The 16,848-nt window shown below is 39.2% G+C and overlaps 1 protein-coding gene across 4 annotated transcripts in view; it reads right to left on the reverse strand.

The window, feature by feature from the left end:
• JADE1 (jade family PHD finger 1) overlaps nucleotides 1-16,848 on the reverse strand; it is a 90,245-nt gene that overhangs the window by 45,563 nt on the left and 27,834 nt on the right. For 2 of the 4 annotated variants that reach the window (XM_050710228.1, XM_050710224.1), the window contains exon 1: nucleotides 3,760-3,834. The exons of 1 other annotated variant lie outside the window; for it this stretch is intronic. The gene's annotated coding sequence lies outside the window, so the exon portion shown is untranslated. Of the gene's footprint in view, nucleotides 1-3,759; nucleotides 3,835-10,891; nucleotides 10,992-16,848 lie in introns of those variants that run through there. One more of the 4 variants, XM_050710225.1, reaches the window with a different exon arrangement.

Raw genomic sequence — 16,848 nt, forward strand, 5'->3', positions numbered from 1 at the left:
AAAAATAAAAAAAAATCAACACTCAAAAAAGGGAACTACATAGCCTGCATTGAGACATTCACTTCAGAAACAGCTTTCGTGGCTTTAGACACTTGATTCCTGCCTGAGGATGGCAGACACCAGAAGGAACTGCATGAATGATCCTCACCTGCTTCTCAACAAAATCTGTGTCCAGCTCAACTTGCCAGGGCAGGCAAGCTGCCTAATATAAACAGAGAAGGATGGTAAGAGCAAGCCACTTGGGCAAAGAAAGAATTCCTAATTCTTCAAGCATCTGACCACAATCTGACTCCAAAGATCAGGAACTAAAAAAGGAGAGACAACCTCAGCATAGTTTTCTGCTACCTCTACTGGCTACATTTCAAAAGGGGTAAAATCCTGCTGGAGGTAGAGTCAGTAGAAGTTTTACCATGGACATTAATGGGGCCAGAATTTCAGCCTTCATCTCTAATCTGTTCTAATGAAATCTCATACATTTCTTAGACCCTGTGCCTCGCTCGGTCATCTTTGTATCAGTATTAATACTCATTCCAGGAGCATTCAGAGCATAAGGATCAGGCTCGGAGTTAGGCATCATCCTAACACACAGGACTGCTGGTCCCTTCTCCATGTTGTTTTACCAGGTATAGTTGCTCCTTATTAAAATTTAATTTTTTTGATTGCTTATATAGTTTCTTAAGTTTTCCCTCTTGACTGTTATTTCTGGGCAGATGCACAAAGCCAAGGAAGGAACATGTGGCTGGCTTTTCAGCACCTTCTTGCAGGCTTTAGTGGAAATCTATTGCTGCAGCAGTATCTGCCACAATGTTTTCACTTTTTTTTTTTTTTAATTTGATAATACCAGTTACTCCTTTTATGTTTGCAATCTTTTTCATTAATCCTTGCAAAGTCTCATCCTACATGAAGGCAGAGCTAATGAACTCAAGTTTCTCCCCGCTATTAAGCTTAGCCCTAGTATCACTTGGAACTCACACCTGTTCTTTTGTTCCTTTAGCCCCGGTTTTTAAGGATTTCCATTTTCGCCTTCTTGCTTTGCAACATTAGAAACCTGAACGGAAGAACACAACATGGATCCAAACCAACAGTGTCAATATTTTAACTTGCATTTAATCCTCAAGACAGCTTTCACAACTCCTGTGAGAGAAGCATACATTGCAGAGAGGTAAGACATGCACAGTTGGGCCAAACCCTGCTCAGGTCCATTCTGTCTGTACTAGGCCTACACACATAACCGATGGAAAAAAATCGATTTTGACTCATGCACATGTAAATCTCTATCACTTACAAATTTCTTACGTACAATATTCTTAACCACTGCAGAAATAAAACTTGCTCACATGGCTTATGTATGTACTACAGAGAAACACAATTGCCCCAGTTTTGTCTAATTCAAACACATCATTTATGGCAACATGGCATCTGACCACCACACAAAATCATCCACAAAAATTAATTTTTGCTCTCGCTTTTTTTTCCTTCTTCATAACTACAGGAGCTGACTTGGGTGTGTCTGGATTAGAAAGATGAGAAAGACTAGACTTGGGTAGCATGTTATTTCCTTTTACTCTGAAGCTGAGGTTTACGGCTACCGTCACTGCAGATTCAGAGGCCACACTCCAAAGATGTGCTTTTTCCAGCACTCACAAGCCTCATTCTTGTGGTTTACAGTTCCTTGTTTTATTGGAATGTAGCTGTTGGGAGAGGTGACTAGCTGTGTGTGTAAGACCCGGTAAGTACAAGCAGTGCTGTTAAGGGATAAGGAGGGGAAGGGATGAAAGATGAGTTTTCAGAACTCAACTTTCTATTTAACATGTTATCAGGCAGGGTGCTTGCAACTGAGAGACTAGAGTAGTCTTTTTAACAACAAAACTTGAGAAGTAGAGATAACGTTTATTTTATGTGTGGGTAAGCAGGGGCATACAACGGTTAAATCACTTACACAAGTCACATGTTAAGTCAGCATTAAAACCAAGAATAGAAACCAAAAGTCATGCCTCCCAGTCTAAAGCTTCTAATGATTAAACTACATCCTTTCCTTTGGCCTGCTATATAGCACCTAACAGAGTACAAAGTATACCTCCATGACATTTTGACGTAGATATCTTAAAATATTTTTTGCAAATCAAACATGGTCATTGCACAGATATGCAACTATTCACATTGTGCGTTCATCTCAAAGTGAGGTGGGAACAGGCACCCCCAAAACATACTGAATTCCAAAATGGAAAAGTACAGCTACTGAAATCAAGTGCTTCTAAATTACTCTAATTGAGAAGTGGAAGCTGACGGAAAACCAGTAGAACAAGAACCTCAAGGGAACAACTATAAGCAGGCACTTAACTTGTGAGTCTGAGAGTTAAGCGGGATCGAGTTGATGCATCACCTTTAAGGTAAACAACACAATTTTGTACATGAGAGAAGTAATTAGCAGCCCAGGTAATGCCCTCAGTACAGGAAGAATGGATTGTGAAAACCTCAGGCAAATGACAGTTCAGTAGCTACAGATCAAATCTCAGTTAAAGTATATACACGTGCCTACCTGGCAGCTCATCAAGCAACATTACACTGTCTAATCTAAATGAACTTCAGCTTCAATATTAAATTGTGTTTGTGCAGGCAGAAATCACCTAGTGAAAGAAAGGTACTGTGACAAGACGCGTAGAAGAGTTCAAAGGAATCTGATTACAGATTTTCTGATTGCAGTGTTTCCTGATAACTGGTTGCTAGAAGCAGAGTAGTGGTACCAATTCATTGGGGAAGTACTACAAAATCCACCCCCCCCCCCCCCAGTAACAACCTAGCAGCAAAATTACTTTTAAAAAAAAAAAAAGTGACAACTTCAACTCTGGATCCTAAGAGTTAGAAAAAGATTAAACGAAAAAAAATAATTAAAACCAACTGTTGAAATTGCTCCAAGCAGCTTATGATAACATTTCTGGAAAGACTAGAAACCTTGGAAGGAGCCTCCCATGTGGTCCTTTTGGGTTCCACTTAGTATTTATGGAATTGCTTCAGCATTACTTCTACTTGTGCTCTCTCCTCAGACAGCCTCCTCCAAATGCTATGATTCTCTGTTCAAGGAGTTTAGAGCTCATTCCAGACCATGAGAACTGAGGTCTTCCACAAGGCCTGAGAGATTATACAGCCTCCACAGCAGAAAACTGACCTAAAACAATTAGGCATAAGTTATAATGCAGAGGATGTATTCTGTCTGTCCTTAGTAGGTGCATCTACCTCTTCTCACTTTACCAGCTTATCAGCTTCCCTGCTTGAAACCAATCCCCCATAGGGTATGTCAATCACAATTTTGACTAAAGTTATATTTTCTCCCTACATAGTTAGGGATCCACTGATTTCAGTGCTTTCAGTTGCAGTAGTCCTGAAACCTACTTCGGGTATTAGTAACTTTATCTGTATAGGACACAGATAGAAGGTAACAAGGGTGTAAAGCAGCCATTACTTCTAAATAAAGAAAATGCTAGTCAAACAAACAGGCAACTGTTGTTTACTTCAGCTATTTTCCTTCACCAGCAATATGTTTTAGAAGTCATTCAGTGTTTAACACAGAAAAAATGACTGAGAGAACTAAAGTAAATGTCCTTTTTTTTTTTGTGGCAATGTTGCTTGCTGAATTGTTCCACAAGTTTCACTGCTTAAGTAAGAAAAAAAGATTAGTAAGTCTTAATCAGCATAAATGTAATAAAACCTGCCACATATACTTCCATTTCACTATTGAAATATTCAGAGGTTCAACATTACCAAACAGGACTGGGAATAGGAGGCTCAAGGTATCCAGGACAAAAGAACCCTTGCACAACACGGGAGGTTGAGTCCAGCTCTAACCTCCCTCCCTCCCTCCCTCCCCCACCTCTCTCTAGCTCAAAAAAAAAAAAAAAAGGAGTGGGAGGAGGTATTGGGCTAAACATGGCAGTTCATCTTGTATATCAGTGGGCCACAAACTCGCAGCGAATGGCCCTTCCTGACACTCTTTATCTGGTTTGCATACCCAAACAACACAGTCCACGTTGTTATGCTTCCACTTTGCTAAGAGCTTATCATAAATACATACTCAGTGTAAAAAATAAATATTAAAAAAACACAAACATAAGAAAACCCACATTACCTTATCAGATGCAGAAAATTACTATCTGTTGTATCTATTTTGCAAATAAAGATATTGAGACATAATGGCAAAGAGATACAAATGAAAATGGTCTCTGGCAAAGCAGAGACTCAGTGTCATGACTCAGCCCTACCATTTTACAATAGTGTAATCCTTCAGTGCTATTTGAAGCATACACACTACAAAAGGTCAACTCACGTTAACAGTGCATTTGCACACTGGATGTGTCTAAAACCAAATTTCTGCGTCTGACTCCAGAAAAGCAACAAGAGTGGTAGGTGGTGGCAGTGTGTGTACATAGAGATGTTCAGAGGAAGAACCTCAACCAGCTGCGCAGTAAATTTTCAGTGCACGTAATGCAGACGCTCAGGATATAAACAGCCCGAGTCATTTGATACCATTCACAACAGTAATTCTGAAGTTGCATTTTTTTAAAAATGGACAAAGGAGTTTATTGCTTATTTAGAAGTTAAGCTTCTTTGCTACTGTTCAAAGCTGCAACTGTCACAAATATATTTAACTAAGCACACAGTGAAGAATGAAGAAAACTTGGGAATCAAATCATTACTCCGGCTCTGTGAACTTTGCTTCACTAAGCAAAAAAAAAAAAAAAAAAAAAAAAAAAAAACCTGCAGCAAACAAAATAGTCTCTGACCTTCCAGAACAACATTAAAAAAAAAAAAAAAGAAAGCCTGATCTGCTTATGTGGGCAGATTTTGGCACAGGGTAAACATCTATGTTTGCTCCTCAAATTGCATAAGTCACAAAAGAATCTCTCTCTCTCTCTTCTCTCTCCCTTTTATCCAGGACATGCTTTTAAAGCATTGCACTTTTATTTTTCTTTGACAATCTGAGGCAGGTTACTTTCTCCACATGGAAGTGCAAGCTCTGGCGCAAAGTAACCACGCCAACTGCTTGTAATCTGGTATCTCTGAGGGAGGAACGGCCACATCCTGCAGCGAGCGCACGTACCCTTACGTAACCACCAAAACCGCAGCTCTAGCCTACTTGGCTTCTCAAATATTCAGCCAACCATAGCAGCATCTCTGCCCTCGGCCAAAGCTAAAGGTGAGCCCACAGTATCTCAGATCTCTTCTGGAAACGGGCCCAACTACTTAAGGGAGCCAGGCAAAGCCTTCAGCCACAGCACGCAAAGGGAAAAGCGTTTACAGAAGATAAGTTAAGGAAAACTGTGGAAAGAATGCCAGCCCCAGAGCGGACAGTCACATGCCAGAGTACAGCTTGTACTGGCACTCCGGTGTAGTGCTTTGGATCAATAACAGCTGTAATAAAGCACATATTGACTGATAGGCTGCACAGATGCACAGAGAGAGCAAAGGACTTTTTTTGCTCTCCCACATGCTGACACTGGAGCCTCGAGCAATGATCTGGCTCTACCTTTGTGTGTTTATTTTTATTTCATACTTTTCAAAAAGCTGCTTCTGTGGGCTCTTTGGGGTCTCTCTCCCCCCCCCTCCATTTTAAGGAATTTAAGCACCTTTCATGACTGCCTTAAAAAAATGCTACAAGTATTGTGCACTCAGTAGTGCCTGACACACGCCTCAGATATCATCCTTAGCTTGTTTGCAAGGGTTTGATTTCAGTGAGGAAAATCAGTGACAGCAAAAACATCCCAAACCTCGTAAAACATAATGAAAGACCAAGATCACCAGCTGGGCAAGCCCTGGCATTTCTTGCGAGCAGAACAGGTAGGTATTGAAAATGTGTGCATCTGCCACACACTGTCCCCGGGGAGGAAGCCCCATTAACCAAGTAAGCAGGGTAACCTTCAGAAAGTAATCAACATCAGCTGTTTTAAATCCTTTAAAGGTGTCGAAGATATCGATACACAAAATTCTATATTTTTCCATTAAAAAAAAAGAAAAAGAAAAGAAATAGACCACTAAAATCAGGCCACAACACACACACACTTATTTTATACAGGTATTGTAAAGTCAGGAACTCTACAAGCCCAGCTAAGGGAAGACAACACTGACATTTGTCTTAGTTTTAAAACACCTTCTGTGTACCTACAACCATTGAAAGCAAAAGCATGAGTTGAAATTCTCTCTTCCCTGGGAATGAGCACTTGTGCCACTAACTATCAGAAGCTAGGATTTCTCCCTCCCTATCAGCCTAGGTCTTACAATCATAGAGAATTCTACACAGCCCTTCCTATTTAAACTTTATGATACTTTCTAATAAACTGAAGTATCAAACACAACACATTGTACTCAGTTTGAAGATCATCTCAACCTGAACATCAGACAAGGAATTAGTTGACAGCTTAAAAGATGCATGTTATCTCTAGCATATGCACCAAATTAAATCATACTTAGCAGGTGTCTACTACACTAACCCTGTTTACATTCCATAGCACAAAACAGGCACGTTCAACTCTGAAAACTTAAGCCAGGACTGAGAGCATTAAGCACAAGAAAAGCCAAAAATGTGCTGAGTTACTGAGACGAGGTTCAAAGGATTCTGATGTCCAAGGCTACAAACGTAGCTCAGATAATTCCTGCTCCTCTGCCTAGTTCTGGAATAGCCGGAGCTTACTTAGCACGATTGCAACATTCCTTGACAATCTGCAGCTCTCAGTTTTTGGCATCATCTGAACTGCTTCAGTCTGCATAACGAGGTCACGGCTTCGGCCTCAGCCCAGTGAAGCCAGATGGGATGGTCTAGGGCTACCTACTGGTTAGGTGCTTCCACTTTCTGCAAGGCCGATTTCGCAACGCCACGCTGCAGAGCCAAACGGCCTGCTTTTTCTCATCCAGCTTCATGACTCTTACGTGCTTTTTGCACGGTGTCTCAGCTTTAATAAAAGGAACTGAGAGCACACAACTTGGCCCGAGTTTGGGGCTAAGTCATTATATACCATATCTTTGTGCTTACTAATCTTGTTCCAACTACTTCTTTCGTTTTGTTTTTAAACTGCAGGAAAAAATACCTTAATGCTTGCCTTTTTCCTTTTTTTTTTTCTTAAGGTAACAACAGTATTATTTTAGGTCTGAGACTTGCAGAGGACTTTTGCTAGATCTGCTATAGACAAAGGACACTATCTAAATATCTTAAATTTTTCATATTTTTAACTTCTATTAATAATACCACTACGGTCATCTTACAATTCCCTAAAAAGTTCTGTTTTTTGTAAGTCTCAACACTTAGCTTGCAAAAACAAAAAAATAACATTTTTAAGAGATGAAGTTCATAGGTGCATTACACTGCTCTACAGTGACAACAAGTCCCATGAATTTCCACAGGAAAAAACTTTTGCAAGTGAAGTTGCAATATTTTTTTCCTGTGTACGAAGGTTACGTCACTGTTATCTCTTGCATACAGACGACACTAATAATGGTGTTGCCTGGACTTCAGCTAAATTATCAGTTTCCTTTAAGTAGCTGGAGGGGAGAAAGACAGCAAGAATTCTGCACAGGAAACTAGGAAGGCTTGGTCTTGACTCTGTTTTTAAGATCCCTTCAGTTTAGCCTCTACACTTTATTCTACAGGTTTTCATACACAAAAAGATTGCTCATTTGTATATGCAGACCCAGTATCTGCATATGCAGCCACCCAAACTGGTGGCAATATGTGGGCCTAGCACCTGTCCACACGAAAGCTGTCTCAGGGCAAGTTCTAGCTGTTCAGCCCAAGCAGTGTAAGTGGTCTCCACCCTTTAAGAGACCGCTCTTCCCCTTTGGTGAAAATATGTATTTTAACCCTGAAGTCACCAGTACTCCAGGTGAATCCTCCATGCCTGTGCAGAGGCACCCTCTAAAGTTAAAGACTATCTACCCATCCCACAGGACCCTGTCCACCAGGTAGCAGCTAAATGCTCTGATCCCATTTGTGACCTGAAGCTATGAACCAAATACAGGCAGTGCCAAGAGCATTCTAAGATTTCTACACTAAAACCTGATGACTTCATTTTAACAGGTAAAACATGATGAGCTCCACCAACTGCTGAGGCATTTAGAGATCACCAGTCCCACAGAGAAAACACTAGTAAATTGTTTATCGCTGATTTATACAGAGATGTAGGACTTGGTATGCCTTACTACTGAACCCACAAATAGATTTCTGTCACTTTGTGCTTGTTTAATTAATTTCTTATATTAAACAAATTAAACTGAAGGATACAGTGAGTCCTGTGGGGTAACCAATAGCTATGTCACCAGCAGTTTGCTTCTTTTCCATTCGGAGAAGCCCTCTCAGTCTTCTTTTACTGACAAAGGATCATAAAAGGGTGAAAGCCGTGATCTCACTAGCACAGAGAAAATCAAGGCAGACTTCTGTTACATTGGGATTAGTGAGATAATTCAAGAGAAGAATTTCATAAGCAAGTTCCTGAGTGAAAAGGAGCCCAAATTTTGGGGGATCTTCAAACAGAACACCCCAACTCAGCTTTTCTTTGTGAGAGGACCAGAAGAAGCCCACAGTGAGCCATAAAGCATAGGAATATTTGTAAATTCAGTCTGAACTTCGTATGTGCCACCTTCTAGAAAAGGATGATTTATAAAAACTAACACTTAAATGTGTTTTAACATATCAGATCAACACTAATGACTAATCTTTACTGATTTGCTATATTTATATAGAATGTCATTTGAGGCAATTGCAAGCTTGTATTAAATAATTTTTTGGATAAAGCTATTCTACTAATATATTTCCTTCTTGTATAAAATAATACAAAAGATCTGAGTGTTGATGTTTCAAGAGGTTAAAAAATAGAAATGTTATTTTTACTTAAAGAATAAAAAAAAAAGTGTCCAGTCTACAACTTCCTTGCGAGGGGGAGTGGAAAGGCAGGTGACCTGTTCTACGTTATCACCCGTGACAGGACCCGCGGGAACGGTGTGAAGCTGAGGCAGGGGAAGTTTAGGCTGGACATCAGGAAGAGGTTCTTCACTGAAAGGGTGGTTGCACACTGGAACAGGCTCCCCACTGAAGTAGTCACTGCACCAAGCCTGTCTGAATTTAAGAAGCAATTGGACTGTGCACTTAGTCACATCGTCTAAACTTTTGGGCAGACCTGTGCGGTGCCAGGAGTTGGACTCGATGATCCTTATGGGTCCCTTCCAACTCAGGATATTCTACGATTCTATGATTCTATAGTATTTTCAATATTATACAGGCTGTTATGAAGTTAACTCCATCCCAGCCAGAGTCAGTATATCCACAAACACTGTTTTATACACATTCAGGTCCAGAGACATCAACTGGATTACTGCCATATATAAAATTAGACATAAGCCTTTGTCAAACTGGGTGTTTATACACCTGAGGCAGTTAACAATTTACTGTGGGTTTTCTTGTTTACTTGTTTTGTTTAAAAGATTCTTTTTAATTTTTAACTATTTTTTAAAAGAAAGTAATGTAACAACGATTCCTAATGTTATGGAAATTGTTCTTCTTTAGTTACTATTTCTTGATAGGTGTTCAGTCCTTACAGAGTGTTATCCCTACTGCGTGTGCATATACCTTCTTGGTCTTACAAGCAACAGAACGTATAGATGAAATATTTCCACTATAAAATGCATACCCATTTTTGTTTACTAAAAAACCCCACAGATATATCCTAATTATGCGAAATCATCTTGTAATAAACTTCTGATATTTTTGGAGCTCTATTTGAATTTTTAAAATAATTCTTGGCATTAATTTTTCTGTTTCATAAGAGTACAAAGAATTTAAGCATCATATCTTCCTCTTATACCAAAAAAAGAAAAAAAAATGAAACATATATAAAGGGCAATTCTATAGCTATTTTGTGGTAAATGATAAACCACAAAGTGTCCCTTAGTGGATGTGCAGAATGTATAATCCAGAGTCTGGCATGTCCTCACTTCCTGACACTTTTCCTTTTTCATCTATGTAAGGACTGCTGACTGCTACATTTCATGTAGACACACAACCTTATTCTTCACTGCTTTAGGTGCCAGACTTGGGAATGAATAATTATTCTGTTCTAGTATTACAGTAGCAGTTCTGAAAGGAAAAATGCATGAAATATAAAAGTTGAAGGTTAATGCCTCTCCCTATCTTCTTTACCCTGATTTCACAACGTAATAATTAGAATTTTCTTGGTATACTCCATGAAATGTTAAATTTGCCCCATGATAGAAGGTCAAAAGTATTTCTTCCATTTTCATTGATGCCAGCATTCATAGCCAAAATTAAAGGTCAAACGAATCAAACAACTTGCATCCCATGCAACTAAAAAGAAAATGGAACGTAAGTTAATAGCCAGAACATTTGAACTCCTTCACTCCAGGTCTCCCTGACCCTTGTAGTGTTTTTACCTGTATGTTCAAATCTGTGCAATGATTACACTAAACAGACCTTTTTGAATGAAAAGAAAGTCATCTGATCAACAGCAAAGCTCCAAATATCTAAAGAAGAAAAAACTGACTTAAAGAGCAGAAATCAACTACACAAATTTTCCAGCTAAAGGCATTAGCTTGAACCCAGAATCTGATGAACTACCCCTTCCTGTAATAGCTAACTGAAGTACCACAGCATTTTGCTAATATATTTGTAATCTGCATGGTTGAAATAAATAGCACTTTTCAAAGCATCTCTGCACCAGAAATCACAGGCTAGATCTAGCTGCCAAAACACTAATGATATGTTCCCTCAAAGGTTGCTCTGCCTCAGACAATATAAAGTTTCCACAGCAAAATTGTCTGCCACTAATTGAGGGGAATCTGTCTTTGCATTCATTTTGATGCTTATTTCCTCTTTTGTTGTTCCTCCTGGAAATACCTTCATGTTGTTTCCGTTCCTGGCAGCTGATCCTCCCAGCAGCTGAAACAACAGCAAGAGACAGGAGTCCCTCAGACTTCACTGGCCATGCAAAAGCATCACACTGCTCGTCCCCTGGTTACTAAATGGGGCATGGTTAGCTGAGCAAGAGCACCCTCTTTCTGAGGGGATTTTTGTGCCAGGGAGCCTTGCTGGTTTGCAGAGTGGGTGAGTATCCTGTGACTGAATGAGATTTGGACTTTTGCAGCCAGCTCTGTGTTATAAACACATCGCAGTCTGAAACAGCTGTCTAGACATTCATCAAGCTGTTGGGTTTCAGCCCTCCATATTTGGTCTTCCTGTCTTTAGGCTTGCTTGGTTTGGACAGGCTAAGTATTATCCTTCCTTTGATATCCTTGATACATTTCCAGAGCACTAGTGCACTCTCAGTCACTCTTTCAGGAGACTCCCTAGACTAACTGCTGTTCTGAATCAGCCAGTACCTCAGGACACTGATTTTCAGCTTATTTCTTCAGGGGCACATGGCTACAGAGGCAAACCAAACTTTAACTGCATGCAACTTCATATCTGTAAACCTCCATTGTCAGGAAGCACAAGCAGTTTGTAGCTTTAGGTTTAAAAATGTCTTATATACTAAATACACCCGTGTACATACCCACCTGATTCTCTAAATAGTCTATAGAGTGTCCAAGACTAAAGGTTAAAGTCCTCCAGGAAGTATATTGTTCTCCCTATTCTACTCAAAGCTTCTTCTCTGAAGCAGAAGGCCCACAAACACCAGCTTTTCCTTACTTCTCAGTAACCATATAGGTTTTTTCCATTCCAAGTCCTTCCAAACACGTCTAGCAAAAGACCTCTACGACCAGATTTCTTTTTGTGGTATTTCACAGGTCAGCTTTGAAGTTCCTTCTTCTACCAGGTAAGCTTACACCTGCTGACTTGGCAGAATGGATTTTCTTTTCTGGTCACCACTTCTACCCCCTCTGTTAAAGAGAACACCTATTCAAATGTCAGCGACTTATACTAGGCCAGGCTCCTAATAAACAAAATCCAATGTAGAGACTGTTGCATCTTTTTTTCTTCCACTCCCAGGAATCATTTCTGTAGGGAAGGCCAATCACTACTCTCAAGTAACATAGCTACACAGGAGGAAAAAAACAAAAAACAAAAAAAACACAGAAAACTGTGAAACAAGACTTGTGGAACACTTCATAGAAATAATGCAGAGCTGGCCTCATTCCTTGCATCATAAAGCTGAGATTTCTCTGAGTGCGTTTTCTCAGTTATTGCGTACTTTGCAATAATTAAAGAGAATTCAGAAAGTAAATGTAGTTTACTAATTTATCAGCAAATAGACATTTGCAAGTCCTGAACCTCGGTAAATACTGAGCTTTATACTTCAGAACAACTTCTGTAGCAAAGACAATCTGCAGAATCAGAGAGAAAGCAGTAAGAATATATATATAGATATATATAGATATATATAGTTGTTCAAATTGATTGGCTTTACTAAGAAACATTCAGAGAAAAATTATGATCATAATTCTTTAAAAGCATCCATGCCATGGTTTGGGCTGAGACAGGAGTTACATTATCAGTATTCTTGCAGTTTAGAAGAAAAGCCACCATATAAAAGCAAACAGCCCAAGATTTTAACCACGAAAGCTTTCCTCTGGAGTTCTATGACACCGGTGAGTGCAATTCAGTCTGCAAGTACAATTCCATTGAAGTCACTGTCATAAGGAATAGCTCCCCTGTTCTTCAGAGGTGTGTTCCCTCAGTACAGCCAGAGCCCCTCACATTTATTTTAGTGATGAAATTAATATCTACTACTCTTTTAACTCTGGAAAGACTATTTCACTCCAGTCCCCATCAAGAGAATTCCCTACTAAACTTCTGTCATGTATATCTGATAACATCAGAATTTGGGAGGTAATGCTAAGCATCGGCTTTAAGGACTAACACACCAAACTGCTATGCTGAAGAACTGTATTTTTCAGCATGCTTTATTAATGATGGTAAGGTCTAAACTGAGTTTGTAGGCTATCATTTATTAAAATGCTGTTCTGTTGAAAACAGCACCAAAATGCTAATATTTAAGCCTATTTTTAGGACTCACACCTCACTTTAAATACTGTTTTTGGAGGTTGTTGAGAATACAGCACAATCTTAACTATGCTTTCATTAGCAAGTGGTGCAGCAGAATCAGAGCAAGTCTATTGAGCAAAATAGATGTTGCTGAGAGCCAAAAACCAACACTACAGTTTTTTCTGGAGAGAAGGGGAAAGACTTTAAATTAGCTCCTGGATTAATGACCTGGACTGAATGACCAGTCTCCAGGACTGACCGACCATTAGCAGTTAGAGCACTTGAAATATGCTCCTGTAGCATGCCTTTTGGGTTTGTTTAATCTAAAAGGAACTCATTTTTTGTTCTCAGAGACAATTCAACAACACAAACCAAAGCGAAGCAAGCAAGGAGGATGGAAAGATTCATGTCACCAAGGTACCTCTCAGAATTAACACATTAGCATATATGATCAGCAGGAATGGTTGAGGCAGAAACCTTTTAATACAAAAGGAAAGGACAGAGAAACGGCAGGTTTCCCATAAGGGTTCTGTTTTTAAATGCTCTCTGTGCTTTAGTAATCTAGTACCTTTTCAGGCACATTACAAAGCCAGCAAACTTTGGAGTACCCATCTACAAAGCGCAAACAGGTTGCAGCCCAAATGTGTGTTCAGAATTGAAGTGCGTTAAGGAAGCTTAAACAGGACTGTGGTAAGGAAAAATAATAGAAGAAAAAGTTGCGGTCAGTGCTCAGACATTTTCTCTTCAAAAGAAAAGCATTTGTCCATAGCAATATGGACACAGATGTTTTCAGGTATAGAAATAAAATACAGATGCAGGAGACTAAGTGAGCTTTGTACCAGTATATGGGTCTAGATTGTCTCAAGAAGAATGAGAATCAGATTCTGCTCTTTGTTTCACGTGTGCACCACCACTAAAGCACCAAGGAGTTCTCTAAACTGCAAGTTCATTCATTATTATGTCTAAGGAACATAACCCGATGAGTCTGACCATTCAGCATTCATCTCCATGAAAATCAAAGGGTGTAACAAACCAGTTTAATTAAACAGGATTTCTGACATACTGAACCACTGTCATCTCTTCTCTGTAAATTGAACCTAGAGCATCGTAGCTAGAGCCCAGGAGCTCAGATTTCTGTGGTCTGAGGCCAAGTTCTGTAAAGCACAGAGGTATGACCCTGGTTCAACTTTACAGAAAAATTATTGAGCTGTGGGAACTTAGTGAGCTAAAACAATGCAAGATAAGAAGTACTAAGAAGAAGTAAAAAGTAAAAACAAAAACTAAGGTTTTTTTTTTTTTTTTTTGAGTTGGCAGCAATAACTTAAGGACTCAAGACAAATACTGCCATGAAAAGGTGTAAAACCCTAAAGAAAAAAAAAAGTCAGCAAGATCAAGGAACAATTTGTTCCAGGAGGCAGTAGGGGCCAATGTCTGACTAGCCAGAAGAAACTACTCAGATGCTTGCATTAGGAATGGTACACACATTACTGGCTGGCCAAGCAAGATGCTGTTATTACCTATAATGTAATAGCCAATAAATGATTACTGGATATTCATCAGCTGTGTATACTCCCTTGCAGGTCTCTATGAACAGTAAAGGTATTAATACCTATCAGTATCAATACTGATACCACTTTTATACCACTAGGCATTGCTACCTATAGACATCAATACCTACCAGTATTGATGCCCATTGATGCCTATCAGTTTCTAAACTTTGATGTTGATAAGCATTGATACCTACCCATATCATTACCTTTTAATATCAAAAGGCATCAACACCTTTCATTTTTATACTGTTTTTAAACCTATTGAAAAGCATTAATACTATATTTATTGATGCTGCTCGACTTTGGTAACAATTTCAATACTGATATGCATCATTAGGCACTGAAAGAGAACGATACCTAATGCAAGCGATGGATACCTATCAATGTCAAAGTCTGTCAACACCAATCACAGTAGCAGTAGGCATCAATAGCTTTCAGTATCCATAGGCATCTATACCTATCAATTTTAATACTGATATTAGGCATTGGTACTTACTGATATCAATACCTATCGGTATAGGTAGGCATTGTTACCTATCAATTTCTTCACTGATTTTAAAATCAACAGGCATTGATACCGATCAAATTTTATACCTATCTAGCTTTGCATGGCAACAATTTTGAAATGCACATCAAAACTGACATCACTACCAATTGATATCGCTATCTTTCAATAGCAATAGGCATTAACACCTGTCTTTTTTTTATATAGTTATTGATAGGAAAGGTACCAATAGGTATTTCAAGACTGATTTCAATAAGCATTGATACCTATCAATACATATCCATACCTTTTGACAGACATAGGTACTTATGGATAAGCATCAATAGACATTAATACCAATTGATAGGCATCAGTACTTACGAATTTCGGTATAATTTCAATAAGCTTTTTCTTTTTTAAAAATTCTTCTTAAATCATCAGTACCTACCAATGTCAATATCTCTGTATATTGAGAGCCATCAATTCATATAGACATTCACATTGTGGCCCAAGAGCCGTATGAAGTTCCAGCACGTGGGTTATAGGTGTTATTATTTGGTATGGAGCTTGTTCGCCTCTGCTATACCTTCTGGAGCAAAAGCGTGGAGGAAAACGCTTATTATTACAAAAGATGTTTTACTAGTATTTCACATTCACTATCAGATGGGTAAAATCCTGTACTGCAAAGGTCAGTGAGCATGCGCAAACTGGTCCTTGATATTTATACAGAGGACAAAAATATAATAATTTTATTTCCTTATTTCGAGGAATTCTGAGTACTTTGGTATTCCTCCAATTCAAACTGGTTTTCTTGGAAGTCAATTCTCTTTTTAACAGGCCAGTTTCCCTCACTCACCACTCCAGATAGCCGAGTTTCAGCCTGCAGAGGCATACTTCCTCCCTTCAGACTTTGTAGAGCCATTAGTTCTATTTAGAATTCTCTGTACAGTATTTGGTCCTCTAATATGCCCACGGTTTTCTTTCTGAAGGCTGACAACGAGGACACCCATATCAGCTTCTTTCCTTTCAGCTGCAAACATCATTTCTCAGTCCCACACATAAGCCTCCAAAACCAGCAGGGTGAGACAGACACATTCCCACACTGCTGCCTAAGAAGCTACAGTGCCACGTAGAAAGACAGTTGGATTTACTTTCATTATTTCTCATTCTCAACATTTTGCCAACTATAGCTTTTGGTTTTAAATTTGCTTATATGTGACTAAAGGAAAACTGATAGCTACAAAAAGTATTGCTTCCTCATGTTATCCTAACAGGGATTCGTGTTGCAACCAGGGTATCAGCATGTGTGGTCTCACTGGCACCTCCTGAAGAGGCAAGTTTCCAAAGTTCACCTCTTGCCTGCTACAGAAGGCTAGAATCCCCAGACTAATGCTTCTTGCTGCTTGTAAATGTCACCATGGTATCTCATTACCACAACTAGTTTAAAAAAGTCTGACATTTAAAAGATACCAACTTAGCGATCACCTCCCAGCTACACACACCACTGATTAAGTACAGACTAGCAAGGAAAACCCGCTTTCTAGCATTTTTGACAACCTTCCCTCAGCACTTTGTTTTTTCCAAGGCCATTCCCCATGCAAATAGTGACCCTACCCAATTCTAGTTGCCTTACAAACATTAACGAGATCTCAGCCTTTGGGAGCATAGCTGCCGGCCAATACTGAATCCGGGAAGTTGAGATGGATATAACAGGCTATATAATAGGCTGCCACACCAGACTGGGGAATGAAAACTAAGACTGTTCTCCACCCTTATGTAATGTATACCAATATAAATGATATCCTAACACCTGTGCAGTTGCTTCATTACAAAAA

The sequence above is a fragment of the Cygnus atratus genome, chromosome 4, assembly GCF_013377495.2.
Source record: "Cygnus atratus isolate AKBS03 ecotype Queensland, Australia chromosome 4, CAtr_DNAZoo_HiC_assembly, whole genome shotgun sequence".
NCBI lineage: Eukaryota > Metazoa > Chordata > Aves > Anseriformes > Anatidae > Cygnus > Cygnus atratus.